Here is a 16,161-nt window from a genome sequence, read left to right on the forward strand (position 1 = left end):
ACACCAATAGTTAACTCCTCCCTAGTTAGATCTGACCACAAACTAATCACCTTGGAAATCCACATCCCCTGCAGAGGTAAGCACCATGAAAAAACTTCTCCAAAGCTAATTTTGGGCTCCTAAAAACAGAGGTGGATAACTTCACGGCACTCATGCAAATGGAGAATAGTTGCACGACCGCTGAATCATACACCAATGCTCTGTATGAACACGTACACAAATGCATGAATCTCACCATACCCAATAGAACCAAGATGCTCTCCCCCCAAAAAAGGAAGCCAATCTGGTGGTCCTGTGCCATAAACAAACTCTGCAACAGAAGGACGAAACTGATATAGTATAAGGTGAAGTCCCAAGACTGTAAAAACTCCCTTATCAGCCTCAACAAAAAGTTGAGATCCCTCATGAAATACTCTAAAGCTATTTATTAAAACAGAATTGCAGCAGATAGTAAAGACAACCACAAGGCCTTCTATAGTTATGTAAAGAATCTCAATGGCAATACCCAGATTTGCTCTGAGCTACTGCACAATGGTACCTCCTGAACAGAGCCAACAGATATTGCCATTATACTGGCCGACATAGTCATTGCCAACTTTAACCCCCCCCCCCCAAAGGACCAGTCACAGTACCAGTAGATTGCCAGGCACCAGTATTACTGTTGCAGAGTTTAAAACAGCACTGTCTAAGGCCAAGAATACAGCTTTTATGGGACATGACAATATCCCTGGCTGTGTTCTGCATGAACTATAGAGTGAACTGGCACATCACCTGTGTGCTCTGTTCAATCACAGCCTCACCTCAGGTTTTGTCCCTGCCAAATGGCGCACTGCTAAAGTCATCAGTCTCTACAAAGGAGGAGCGACTACAGACCCTGGGAACTGTCACCCCATTAGCCTGATGAGTCTGATACGCAAAGCTATGTTATGCATCATCATGGACCTAATAAACCAGGGTATAGGATATCTCCAAACTCTGGGTCCCACACAGTTTGGTTGTGTGAAGGGTGTGTCATGCCTGCTCAACTTGGTCAACTTCTTTGAGGCAGTCACCAGAGCTGTGGATGAAGGCAAGGTGGTTCATACAGACTATCTTGATCTGGCCAAAGCCTTTGATGCCATTCCCCATTCAGGAATCATAGAAAATCTCACTAAGCTAGGCATCAACCCCTATGTCACTAAGTGGGTTGCAAACTGGCTCACAGAACCCACAGTGTGAAAGTAGCTGACTCCAAGTCAGACTGCTGTCCAGTCACGAGTGGAGTCCCACAGGGTTCAGTCCTGGGTCTTCTTCTGTTTGGTATCTACTTCTCTGCAGTCCAGGTCAACACGAAGGGACTCTGGCTGACAAAGTTCGCAGATGATTGCAAGTTGGGAGCTATTATTAACTCACCAAGTGATGCTGACATCCTGCAGAAAGGCCTCACTGAGACCAACGACTGGTGTCAGAACCATGGCCTTAAGCTAAGTGCCAAAAATGTGTCGTCATCCACTTTGGGAAAAACCCGGTTCTCATGAATTACCACATCGATGGTAGTTCACTGAACACAGAAGGCGTTATAAGAGATCTGGGAACACAGGTTGACCTCAACCTCTCTTTTGACCACCACATTGCCACTGTGGTCAGAAAGTCCTTCTGTGTGGCACATCTCATTACTAAGGGTTTTGTATCCAGGAAGAAAGAGGTCTTTGTCTCCCTCTACTCTTCCCTCATTAGGCCAGTCATTGAGTACAATGCCCCATTTGGCATGTCCCTCACTAAACACATGCAACAACTGGAGAGGCTGCAAAAGTACCTCACAGAGAGGTTCCTAGGCCTTAAACATTTGTCCTATATTGACAGACCCAAAACAACTCCAACTATTCTCTGTTTCATATCGCCTACACTGAGGTGATCTCTGCTTGACTTACAAAGCCATGTCTGGCCTAGCTCTGTTAGAAATACTACATCTAAATAAATCCCAATCCCTCTGTACCACACACTCCAGACACCTCAATCTCATTACCACAATCACCAGAACATGCTGGAGGGGCAGGTTCATAACCCAGAGACTGCCCATGCTATGGAATAGACTTCCCATACTTGTCAAGCAGAGCACCTCATTGGCCCTCTTCAAGAGAAATCCTAATGAGTGGATTGGAAATAGAAAATTCACCCCAGGATCACTCCAGTGGCTGTACTCGACAGAGGCATTGGGAACTAAAGTCGGGTGGCATGATGCCAGGGTAATCCTATGGGCTAGGCTTGGAAAGGCTCCAGGACCATTAGCCTAGTACAGACCTTTGAACCTATGACCCTATGTGCTAAACAAATAACAGTGTTGTCACTATTACAGACAATGAAGCAATACACACAACAGGTCTAAAATGACACATTATATTTCTTTAAATTCATCTGCAGTACTGCCATAAATCTATTTGGCTTAACATGTGCAGGAGGAATATGTTGCTGGATTCCTGATGATCAATGAAATAAGTAAAGCAAGAGGTAAGGGCAACATCATCACATTTAACAGAAAGACAAGGGATAATACACATACTCCTCTATATCTGCATTAACTGTACATTTAAAAAGAATGCGGTTGACAACTTCAGACTAAAGTTATAACTGTAGCAATCTTCAATCCCCCACCCAAAAAAAAGACATGTGACAGAGAAATAACTTTTATTTCAATTGTTTTACAATACAACAGTATTCAACTGATCTTATACCAAAGCCTACCTGGAAGTTCCTCTTGGGACTCAGAAGGAGTGGTGCTCACATTAATGACATGCTTTTCTGCACTCTTCTGTGAACTCTCTTGTTAGATGATATTCACCAGGAACTCTTCATTGGGGGGAAGAGGTGGTTTTTTATCAGTTCCTCCCCAGGTTACCCTTTGGTCTCGGACAACAGCAGCTGCTCACCTCCGTGCAGTGGTAGTCATGTCAGTGGCCTGAGGCACACCTGTTCATAGGCCTGGCAGTAGCCGCCCACAGAAATGATATTATTAACAATGTGCTGCTATAATTCTAGCCTTTGTTGCATATTGGGCCGACCTCTTACCAGCAAAAATGCCCCATATTGTCAGAGGGCATCAACAATGATATTGATTTCCATTTCAGTTTTCTATTTCACTGACATTGTTTGTGTCCTAAAAGACAACAGAATTAAAATACACATAAGTATCACATAATTTCAAAGTAATTGTTTCCAGATAAAACAGTAAAGATAGGAGTCAGTAGAATGCAATGAAGCAGTTTATATATGTGAAATACTAAGAGGCAGGATGCAAAATAAGCAGGGTAGCAAGAGCAACATATCTTTGTATGTGCCATAGTAGTAACTCAACTGTGCTCTGCACCAAAAGAACAGTCAATGCCAGTTAGTGCCATAACAGTAACTCTTCTTTGCTTCACTCACCCGCAAAAGAACAGGAAAATGAACCATTTTGCTAATAAAACAACTTTGAAATGCTAAAAGTGCTTTCAAAGGACTTGTTCCTGAAACTTTTCTACTTATTTATTACATAACATTTTATTTTCATGCATTGTCTATCATGTGTACCTCTGAAATGGGTTGACAAACATGGCAATGCCATCTGTACTCTTCTGACTAATGCATGCAGATAAAAGTGTAAAAGCCTTTCCTTTACATTATTCATTAATATTTCCCAGCATATGCATTATGTAGGTAACAAAATGGGAGCATACCTCCTGAAGTTCAATACTCCTCTGTAAATATATCTTTGGAACAAATTGGCTTTTGAGAAGTCTTGCAAACATGTAGTAAGTGTCCTCACTATCAGTTTGGGTAGCTACACATTTGTTTTTTTTTTATAATGGATTAGATTATTAATGGATCAGTCTTAGTCTGTGTTTCAGAGACTCTAATTACAGCATAAGCAGCTGAACTGCATGCTAATCAATCAATCTGATGGAAGTATTCAACAAGTTATAAAGCAACCATGTAGACTGCATGCTGGGTTTTCCTGTAAATTTCAAAAGTAGTGGAGTACAGACAAAGGAAGTCTATGCATCAATTGCTGCTTAACTCCATTTGTATGTGTTGCAGTCTGCAGGCAATGCTGCTGCTGCTGCCAATAAGCCTAGGCCGAAACAGAGAAGAATTTTCAGGCCACATTTAACTTATCACAATATACACAACATGGATAGTGTAGATTGCTCAGGGTGGACAGGGACACAGTACAGGAACTCTTTGACCTCTGCAGGCTTCTACTCAGAGACAGTCTTTACCTCCCCATGTATTGGCTGTATATTGCTTGCATCACAGTCAGCCTTGAACTAACACTGTGGCAACTTTTTGTCAGTGCCACTGTCTCCAACTCATATAACATAGCTGGCCTCACTACCCTCTTGTAGACCTTCCCTTTCACTCTTACTGGTACCCGTCTGTCACAAATCACTCCTGACACTCTTCTCCACCCACTCCATCCTGCCTGTACTCTCTTCTTCACCTCTCTTCCACACTCACCATTACTCTGAACTGTTGATCCCAAGTACTTAAACTCATCCACCTTCGCCACCTCTACTCCCTGCATCCTCACCATTCCTCTATCCTCCCTCTCATTCACACACATATATTCTGTCTTAGTCCTACTGACCTTCATTCCTCTTCTCTCTAGAGCATATCTCCACCTATCCAGGGTCTCCTCCACCTGTTCCTTACTATCACTACAGATCACAATGTCATCTGCAAACAGCATAGTCCATGGGGACTCCTGTCTGATATCGTCTGTGAACCTGTCCATCACCATTGCAAATAAGAAAGGGCTCAGAGCTGATCCTTGATGTAATCCCACCTCCACCTTAAAAGCATCCGTCACTCCCACTACAGACCTCACTGATGTCACACTACCCTCGTATATATCCTGTACCATTCTTACATACTTCTCTGACACTCCCGACTTCCTCATACAATACCACAAGTCCTCTCTAGACACCCTGTCATATGCTTTCTCTAAATCCACAAAGACACAATGCAACTCCTTCTGACCTTCTCTGTACTTCTCCATCAACACTCTAAGAGCAAACATCGCATCTGTAGTGCTCTTTCCTGGCATGAAACCATACTGATGATCACTAATCATCACCTCCGAGTTAATATACCCACACATTTTAAGGTAAATGATATAGACTGGCTTGCACACTGCATGTCAATGAGAATTGGTCAGATAACTGATGAATGACCAAGAAACACAGACAGGTAAGACAGAGCTGTGCATTTGCAAGGAATAATCATAACAGTTTGTGTGATCACTATGTCTACTATATCCAAATATATTAAAAATAATAAATGTACAAATAACATTTATGTCTTGATATCATTGCACATTTAGTTGCCTTTGGTTGTGTTAGGAATTACATTTCTTTGCTGCAAGGCTGTGTGTGTGGCAAATATGGATAAGGCACCCATCCTGTTTTCTGAAGGTGCACTGGAGTGAGAGTTGAGATCTAGAGCTATGTAGGCATATCTCATATGTACTAAGATTTTCTACTGTATTTGGCATAGACTGATTTTCCAACACAATGTATTCGCATGTAAGGCAGGTGCAGAAGGCCAAAAAAGCAAATGTAAAAATCAAAAAGAGGCCAGCACCAAAGAGTGAATGTATATATAATTTAATATGGCATAACCAAAAGAATCATGGCCTTCCTCAGTGATACAACACTGACAAATAATGAATACTTTTATATGGCATTCCTAATTGATTAAGTAAGACAAACAAGTATTTAAAGGCACAGTTTTCTGAAAAGGGATTTAATATATAAACATATATACAACCAACTTTCAAATTCATTTACAGATGGTCATTTAAGCCAGGGGAAAATAACCCCCTAATTTTATAATCCACCCTCTCTCCTTATTATTTAATATACCATGCCATCCCATTTTGTTGGATCTATCCCCCCATATTTTATCAAGTAATCATAAAATGAAATGTGGCTGTTTTATGATTTAACACATGTTTATATAGAGCATTCATCAGACGTTGATTTGTAATGTCACTAAGATGTTCCGACATTCTGATCCTGAATGGTCTGAACGTCTGTCCCACATAAAAGGCGGAGCAAGAACAGGTGGCTAATTTGACCACCCAATCCATTCCACAGTTTCCAAAACATTTAATGTTATATAGCCTGCTGGTATATTTGCTGGAAAATTCCTTAGATTTGAACATATGTATACAAAATGCGCAGTGCCCACAGGGGAAAGAACCAATCGATTTATCCCCTGTCAATGTTAATTGCTGACCTAAGCCTGTAGATGTACACCTAGGTTTATAATGATTGAAATATGAGCCCAAATTACAGCCTCTTCAATATGAAAATTTACACTTAGGTGTTAGTATCTTAGCTAATTCCCGATTTGCCAAAAGAATGCTCCAATTATCCTTAACCACATTTCTAATGGCATTGATTTTCCTGCCATAAGTTGTCATAAACCTAACAACATTCTCCTCTCTACCTGTTTTCATCTTGTATTCCAATAATTGGGCTCTGTTTTGCTGTCTAGCCCAATTACTGGTTGTCCTAACATACCCAGGTTTATATCCCCTACTGCAAAACCTATGTATAAAGTCCTGTTGATGGTGCTCGTAGGTACCTTGATCTGAACAAATTCTCCTTACTCTAAGAAACTGGGATTTGGGTATATTTTCAATAATATGATGGGGATGTAAGCTGGTAGCCTTTAATAAACTGTTATATTGGGGGTACTTATTGAACACCTGTGTAGAAAGTGTATGGTCCGGGTTCCGTGTTAGCCAAACATCCAAAAAATGGATTTCCTGATGATGCATATTAAGTGTAAACTCCAGCCCCTATTTATTATCATTTAAGTACTGAATAAACTCTACTAAATATGTAGTGTCACCCTGCCAAATCAACCAGCAATCGTCAAGGTATCTGCGCCAAATATCCATGTCCCCAAAATAGATGTTATGTAATGAGTCATAGATAAGATGTTCTTCTAGGTACCCCATAAAAAGATCTGCATAAATGGGGACAAATGAAGCCCCCATTGCAGTTCCCTGTATTTGCCAAAAGCAGTCAGTTTGAAAATAGAAAACATTTTTCATCAGGACATGTTCGGCCATACAAGTTAACAAAGTGTTGAAACCGGGTGGATAAATGTCTGCCTTATCAACCAATATTGTAGGGCTTCCAATCCAGCCCAATGAGGAATATTCATATAAAGGGCTGTGACATCTAAAGTGCACATTATCCAACCCGGGTCCAACTGTGACTCAGACAAAATTTGGAGTAATTGAGTGGTGTCCTTTAATCTTGAATAAACCATTTCTAACAAAGGTTGCAAATATTGTGTTAAGAACACTGAAAGGAGTTCCGTCAATGAACCCCTACCAGATACTATAGGTCTTCCTGGTGATTTCTCCAAACATTTATGAATTTTCGGTAGCAGATAAAAAATCCACTTTTCATAGGTTCATAGTTTGATACTAGTCTATCTGCCCTTGGGCATTTATAAGCCTAGCCAGAGTGTGTTTGGCTTTCGCCACCCTTTTAGATTATTTGAGTGTGCCTCTGTATAGTAGGTCACAGAAGATAGCCTTTTAAGGTTAGTTTACTGTGCCTCTGTCTAGTAGGGACACAGAAGAGATCCCAGGGGTAAACCTACGATCTCCCATCCACTCGTCAAGATTTCTCTTGAAGAGGGTCATTGAGGGGCTCTGCCTAACACGGATTGGGATTTTGTTCCAGAGTGAGGGGAGCCTCTGGGATATGAATCTGTCCCTCCAGCATGTCCTATTTATTTCTGTGCTGAGGTTTAAGTCCCTGGAGCATGTAGCTCTAAGGGATTTGGATTTTCTGAAGTGGAGCATGTCCATTAATTCTGGGTTGGACATGGCTTTATACGTCAGGCACAGATCACCTCTGAGTAGGCAGTAAGCAACTGAGTAGAGCTGGAGTTTCTTTAGCCTAACTGCGTAGGGCATCTGTTTGAGTTCCTTGATCCTCTTGGTGAGGTACTTTTGGGGTCTTTCCAGTTGCTGCAGGTGTCGGGTAAGGTACATCCCAAATGGGGCATTGTATTCAATTATAGGCTTGATGAGTGATGAGTAGAGGGGCACAATGACCTCTCTTGATCTAGATGTGAACCCTTTCGTGATAAGGTGGGCTATATAGAATGTCTTTCTAACCACTTTGGCAATGTGATTGTCAAAGGAGAGATTGCTGTCTACTTGGGTCCCCAAATCCCTAATTACTTCTTCCATACTTAATGGATTTCCACCTATATGGTAATTTGTGGGCACTTTGTTTTTCCCAAAGGGGATGACTATGCACTTTTTGGCATTTAGCTTTAGGCCATGGCTCTGGCACCAGTTATCCGTCTCTGTTAGACCCTTTTGGAGGATGCTTGTGTCAGTCGGTGAGTCGATTATGGCACCCAGTTTGCAGTCATCTGTGAACTTGGTCAGCCATAGTCCTCCCGTGTTAGCCTGTACCTCAGAGAAATATATACTGAACAAGAGGGGTCCCAGGACTGAACCTTGTGGAACGCCACTTGTAACTGGTTTAGAGTCTGACATGGCACCTGCAATTCTGACCATGTGGGTTCTATCCCTGAGCTAGTTTGCAACCCATCTTGTGACATAGGGGTTGATATTTAAGCTGGTGAGCTTATTTATGACACTCGAGTGGGGTATTGTGTCGAAGGCTTTTGCTAGGTCCAGGTAGGCTGTGTGGACTACCTTCCCTTCATCTATGGCCTTGGTGACTGTTTCAAAGAAGTCAACCAGGTTTAAGAGGCAAGATCTGCCTTTAACAAAGCCGAATTGGGTAGGATCCAGTGTTTGGAGGTTCCCAATGTCTTTGTATATGAGTTCCATGATGATATGCTCCATAGCTTTGCAGACCAGGTTAGTCAGGCTTATAGGGCGATAGTTTCCGGGGTCTCTTGTGGCACCACCTTTGTGGAAGGGGACCACTGTTGCTGTATGCCATTCCTTGGGTACATATCCTGTACTAAGGCTGAGATTGAACAGTGACTTTATGTGAGGGTTCAGTTCTTCTTGGAGCTCATGTAAGACGCAGCCCGGGACACCGTCCGGTCCCATTGATGCTGTGTTTTTTGCTTTGGAGAGGGCAGCTCTCACCTGTGCATCTGTGATGTCAGGGTGGCTACACTCTGTTGGGATAGCCATTTGCTCTTTTGGGGGTGAAGGGGGGGAGAAGTTTGCAATGTCTTTGGGTTCAATGTATTTTTTGTCATTTTGCACTAACTCAGAGCATATCTTGAGGATCATCCACCACAAGTTGTCCTTTAGTAGCGACATCAATAATCCCTTCATCTACTGCAAGTTCCAAAAATTAATCTATATCTTTTTTGAACTGCATAGTGGGATCCAGTGGCATTAACATATAATATCTGGAATCATGTAACTGTCTAAATGCTTCATTCAGATAATATCGCATGTCCATGACCATCACTGCTCCTCCTTTGTCTGCTAAGTAATGACAATATTAGAATTGCTTTTCAAATTTATTAAAGCCTGTTGTTCTTGCTCTGACAAATTATGACCTAACATGCATGAATCATATTGTTTGAAGTGTTGATCTTTGAGACATGACTCTTGAAACACTGAAACAAATGTATCCATAGGAGGCTGAAAATTTGATTTTCAAAACAAAAATCCATACCTTTCTGAGTCTTGTCCTATTCACCAAAAAATAGTTTCAAATTTAACAGACGGCTAAAGACCAACACATCACTAATAACAGTATCTTCATTTACAAAAAATCGAGGAACATATGACAATCCTTTACTGAGTAGTTCTAATTTAACATCAGTAAGATCAACAGAGGAGATGTTTATGCACATTAAAGGCATCTTTTATCGAGGTATTAGGACTTGTAACAAAGTTTCCACATTTTTCACTTTTTCTATGTTTTCTACCACCCCGTGTTGCTTAACCCTAAAGGGTCATCCAGATTTATGGATTTTTTGTGTGCTGGGGACCCCTGAGTGAGTACTTGTTCAATTTCTGTGGTAGATGACTCCTCCCCTGAGGTGGCACTATAATCTGTTTTCGATCTCTTTAGAATAGATCTAGGTCTTTTCTTCCTGTTTCCCAACACTGTGCTTCCCATCAGAAAATGTAACAGTTTTTTTGGGGCCAAATGGTTTACCCCTTTCATAATCTGTCAGGTCCCATTGAAATGTCTGTAATTTCTTAGTTTTCAATGTTTTCTCCAAGGATAATAAATCCTGAGAAAGTTTGGTTAAACACAATTTATATTGGGCCTGTACATCAAATGGTTTAATATCCTCACATATCTGTTTGCTATCAATAGTGTTTGTTTCTATAGTGCATTCATAATAGGAAGAAAGAATATTAACAAAAGACAGTCGCATGTTGCTGAGCAGATGCCCATTCTTCCATCAATATATCATCAGGAACACTGACAAAAGGCTGTGTTCTAACTCTTAACCCCCTGAGTGTGATACTTATTTGCTTGGTATAACCTAAATAATTTTAAGTGCCACACATTGGTCCTAAGTGATGACATACTTTTGGTAGGCTTCCCAAATAAATCCCTACATATATCATCCGGGTCCCTCACATTATTACCCATGTTTTCACTTTGATCCATAAGGCCAAAGATATGTAAGTCATCTTTATCCAATGAGAGTCCCTGTAATATAGTAACCAAGTCCATTTTCCTACCAAAATATCACAAAACAATATATGAAGGAAACTGGCGATTAACTTTGACAAGTAAATGCTCTATACTTAGTCCTTCATTCCTCCAGGGTGGTACATACTATAAAAAAGGTGTACACCTATAATAAAATTCTGATGTCAAAGACTTGGTAAATTAACAAAAAATCCCAACCTACAATTATTACTATGCGCAAATACTTTCTTAGCCAAACTTCACAGATTAATTCCAGCTACATATATTATACTACACAGGTATAAATTACACCAGCAGACAGTGCATGGGTACATTTGTCCAATAGACCAAACATATTAGTGAATAAATTTTATCAGCTCCAATAAATATTAAAGCTAAAGAACATATGCCAAATGAAATCCTGTTCAAATCTATACAGAAATAATAGCAAACACATTTTTATATATGGTTTTCCAGTGTGCAAAAAAATTCAGAACATTATACAGGATTAATAAGTATTTCTTGGATCTTATCATGACCTGACATTCAAAAATGAATCAAACAAACAAGTAAATGTGCCCCAAAACACATCAAAACATCAGGTTCAGGTTAAGCCCATAATAGTATGAACTTACACAAGAACATAACATCTTTATCTGTCATGACGATTCATACTGCAACATGGTCAGTTTACATCTAGTTGTAAAATACATTCATAAAATCTATAGAGTAGATGAAAAACATCCAGTTATAACGTCAAATAGATCACAATGAAAAGTCACATATTATAATTAGTGACCATAGTCCAGTAGCCAATTACTGGAACTAGCAATTAACACTCAGTCGTCATCAGTTCCAACTGCCCAAAAGATGAATAAAATGAAAAATTTGAAAGACAAGCTTCCGATACCAACACGGTTATAACTGGGCAAGTAAGCAAAGTCATACACCATTAATCCTAAGGCCAAATGTTGGAAATGGCAATAAAAGCTCCAACGTCATCAGTTCCAACTATCCAATCTGGCTTCCAATATGATCATTGTTGTAATAAATCCTGTGGCACATAAACATATCCCAAAATGAGTGTCCCCAGCCCTGAAAACAAACATGGACTGATGACCTATCAAAAATGGTGCCCAAAAAGCCCGATACTAGAACTGGCAATAAATGCTCCCAGGTCATCAGTTCTAATAGCCCAAAATATAAAAAACCAAAGGCTAGACTTCCAAGTCATTGTTATAATTAGATAAGTAACTGAACTGTTCACCAAAATAGACACCTTTAATTTTAGAAATAACCATAAACTGACAATAAACACTCCAATATTACCAGTTCAAGGTATAATACAGATGAAAAATGTCCCAAGACAATACGAACCCAAATCACGTTCTGGAAACAAGAGAAAGAAAATCACATGCCATGAGTTAAGCTGGCTTTCATTTGAATGTTCTTAAGACTCAAAACTGAGGGCCCAAAAATATCTTCCTTATTATAATGGTCAGCTACTTCAATAATTGATCTAAGTCTGATGGTATTATAACGTTGTTAATAGTCCGCACCACTAGAGACCTTCACATAGATATGCCACAAAAATAGTCACAGCATACCTATATATGTAGCAAGAAAACAGATCCCCTACACTACACCGACACACCACAAATCCGACAGCCAAAACGCCGACACCAAAACACCGAAACCACACAATACCGACAGTCCACATTACCGAACACCATAACACCAACTCACAGCACACACACAGCACAAGCACACCAAAAACCTTAAAAACCTACACTAAACCTTATATACACAACTATCTATGCACTAAACTTAACCCAAACCCTAACCCTAAGGTTCATTTCTATCACACACTTACCTTACCCGCACCCTAACCCTAAAGTCTGTCACTATCGCACACTTACCTTACCCGCACCTTAACCCTAAAGTCCGTCACTATCGCATACTTACACAGTCGTGCTCATTTCGCATGTCGGTGTTTTCAGCGTCAGGATTTCAAACTGTTGGTTATTTCCGTTGTCAGTCTTCTGGTGTCAGTGTTCTCTTTGTCGGCATTTCAATCTGTCGGTGTTCTCAGGTAGACCCCAAGAAAACACGCTTTTCAGCAAATTATTTATAAGAGACATTCATTTTTCTGGAAGGATAATCCCCTCATAGATGGTGCCTGAAAAAGCCAAATGCTGGAACCTGCAATAAACTCTCCCACGTCGTCAGTTCCAACAGCCCAATAAAATAATAAACCAACAGCTAGGCTTCCAAGGCATTATGATAGTAAAAATAGATAATTAGAATATTAACCAAAATAGCGTCTTTATTTTTGGAAGTAACTAGGAACTAACAATAAACGCTCCAACAAAATATAATAAAGATGAAAAATGTCCTAAAGCAATGCAAACCCAAATCACATTCAAAAACAAGTGAAAGGATCACATACCATAAGTCAAGCTAGCCTCCATTTAAGTGTTCTTATCGCTCCCAAGACCGAAAGCCAAGAAACTATTCCTTGTTATAGCGATCAGCTACTTCAATGATTAAACCAGGTGTGATGATTTCATAACGTTGTTAAAAGTCAATACTTTACCCCAATAATGTTCTGCACCTCTGGAACCCTTCACATTGAGAAGGCATGAAAAATAACACAGCATGCCTCCATACATAGCAAAAACACTCTTCAGCGAATTATTTATAGAAACAGCCATTTTTATGGAAGGATAGTCCCATCTCAAATTAAATAATCAAAAAGATGAAAAATTAACCTCAGTTCAACTCTTTCGCATTTATTTATTTATTTATTTTGGGTCCACTGTTTACACAAGGCAGATCTTAGCACAAACATGTTTGGCTATGCTCATCTGGATTGCACGCAAAGCAACAGTGCACAAACTGGTCAAATGGCCCACCCAGGTAGCAGACAGGACCCAGACAGCCTCAAACATAAACGGGATGTATTTAATTAAGAATGCTGGCCATCACAAAAACACATTGCCCAGCAGTGTGCACCCTCAAGCACTGTGTTTAAATAATGGTAAGAGATGCGCAATCCTTTCAAATGTTGCAAAACCTAAAAGTGCACACTCTCAGTAAGTCTGATACTTGCTATTGGCAGGAAAACTTCATTCTACATTGGTCTTGATCTGTGGTAGGCATGGCAGGCATTTGTGGAGAGGTTTTGAGATTCTGTGCTCAAAGATGGGGCTCTAGGAGTCCAAGTGTTTGTTGGACTCATAGAGAAAGAATGTGGGCCAAGGCTTTTGCAGAGGTACTGTCGTGGCTCAGATTTCAAATCAGAGGTATGTAATAGTCTGGCCCAGGCTCTGAACAGTGATACCAGAATCCACCACACTAGTGAACAATGTAGAAATCACTACAGAGACCTCAGGATGAGGAAGAATAATACCTTCAAACATTGGATAGAGGAATTTAGGACTGAGGGCACCCGACAGATGTGTTAGTATCACTTACAGAGACTACTTATAAGCTGGATATAGTCAGGATTGGTATTCATAATGGTACTCTGCTCTGTTCTGTTTTTTTTTTTTCTGCAGCTGTCACAGACCGAGAACTAAATGCGCAAACCCATGCTGCTAGATTGGCATGGATGCGAGAAGCATGTGGTATGTATGTATCTGAACAGTACTGTTATTTTTAGCATTAAAAGTTAAGACACCTTTATTGATTTAGTATACAGTTGTATCAAACTGAACATTCATCTCTCAGCTGTAAAAGGAAAGTATTTATGCATTAGTCTGTAGACCAAAACAACAATTCAGTATTTGAGAGTAGTCAGAGGTTGTGGGTTCAAAAACCACACTTCCTAAATATACAATACTGTTAAGTTTTCATCAATATTGCAATGTAATGTCAGTGCTCTAACGTAGTGGCACCAGTGGCCTGCTGTAAACTGTGATCAGTATAACTGGAACATGCATATGTACAATATATGCACACACCAAGGATTGCTTGCTGCAATCTGTAGTAAATTGTGCGCCTGTTATGATCTGGGTACTCTTAACAGTAAAAAAGTTATTTTTAAGATGTGGTAGTCTTAAAAGTAAAGGTAACAGAATAAAATAAAAAAAATGTATCAATGCATTGTATGTCACATATGAAGTTGCTAATGTTCTCCCTTGTTTTTCTCTCACCCTAACCCTTGTCTTTTATCTTTTTAATTTTTTTAAAGTTTTGTTTTGTTTTTTTCCCATTACACAGTAGGGTAGGCCTGCACCATGGGATCCATCTTCCTCTACTCCACTGGCTATGGCACCATGGCCCAGCACATCTAGGACACAACTTCATAACATCCCCTCTGCTGCCCCTGCACTACATTGCCGCTCAGGTAGTTTTGCCTGCAGAATAGGCCAGTGGTTTCTTCCAGGAGCAGTGGCCGAGGTGGTGATTTTATCACCCGCAATGAACTGCTTTAGTTGGTGCCTAAGATTGTGCACCATACAGGTGATGCATGCCTATGGCAGATAGACACACTGCTCTCCATCATTGTACTGACTAACATGAGGAGATACAGACATCAGACACTGCAGCTATCAGTGCAGTGAGGTGACAGTAGTGACAGTGCAGGGGGTGATGACTTGATATGGAAGAAGGATGTAAAAAATAACCATGCCTATTCATTTCTTCAACAATAAAACATGATCATATATGTATAATATTAGCTGAATTTGGACTGTCACCTCCAGAGACAGGGGTAACTATAACAGAATCATGTTGTATAGTCAATTGGACTGAATCAAGTGTGCCATGAAGACATGTATGTGAAATAGAGAGCTATGTATGGGACTATTTTTTTTGTTTTGTTTTTTGTAGGAGAGGTGCCCATTATTTATTTATTTTTTTGTATATATATATATATAGAGAGAGAGAGAGAGAGAGAGGAATGTTGGGGAAGGGATGTAGGAATGTCTGGGTGAAGAGAGTTGAGTAGGTGAGGAAGCAGCTGCAGACAGACAAGAGAAACAAGACAAGAGATAGGGACAGTGAAGGACACAAGAGGTGGATGAATGACATGGTTGTAGAGAGGGTGGACAAATTGAGGTCCCATACGTTTCAAGCTGGTGACAGTAAGTATCATGTCCTCACCCAGTGGACTGACATCACTGTCATCTCACTGTGCCACTAGCTGCAGTGCTCAATGTCTGCATCTCCTATGGGTATTCTGAAACAGGGTGAACAGCAGGCACTCCATCTAGCATAGGCATGAACCCACTGTGGGGCACACAATCTTACGCACCATCCCTGACAGTTGTTCTCAGGAAATGTACCATCTCAGCCACTGCTCCTGGAGGGAGCTACAGGCCTGTCCTCCAAGGCAGAACTACCTGAGTGGCCAAGTAGTGCAGGGGCAGCAAAGGGGGTGCTGCCAGGTCATGCACCAGACATGCTGGGCAACGTTGCTGAAGCCAGAGGAGTGGGGGCAGGAAGATCCCATGGAACAGGCCTACCCTATAGTGCTGTGGGAAAAGAAACAACAAATTACAAAAAAAGAATA

This window comes from Protopterus annectens, chromosome 1.part2, assembly GCF_019279795.1.
Source record: "Protopterus annectens isolate FY-2018-M chromosome 1.part2, PAN1.0, whole genome shotgun sequence".
Classification (NCBI taxonomy): domain Eukaryota; kingdom Metazoa; phylum Chordata; order Ceratodontiformes; family Protopteridae; genus Protopterus; species Protopterus annectens.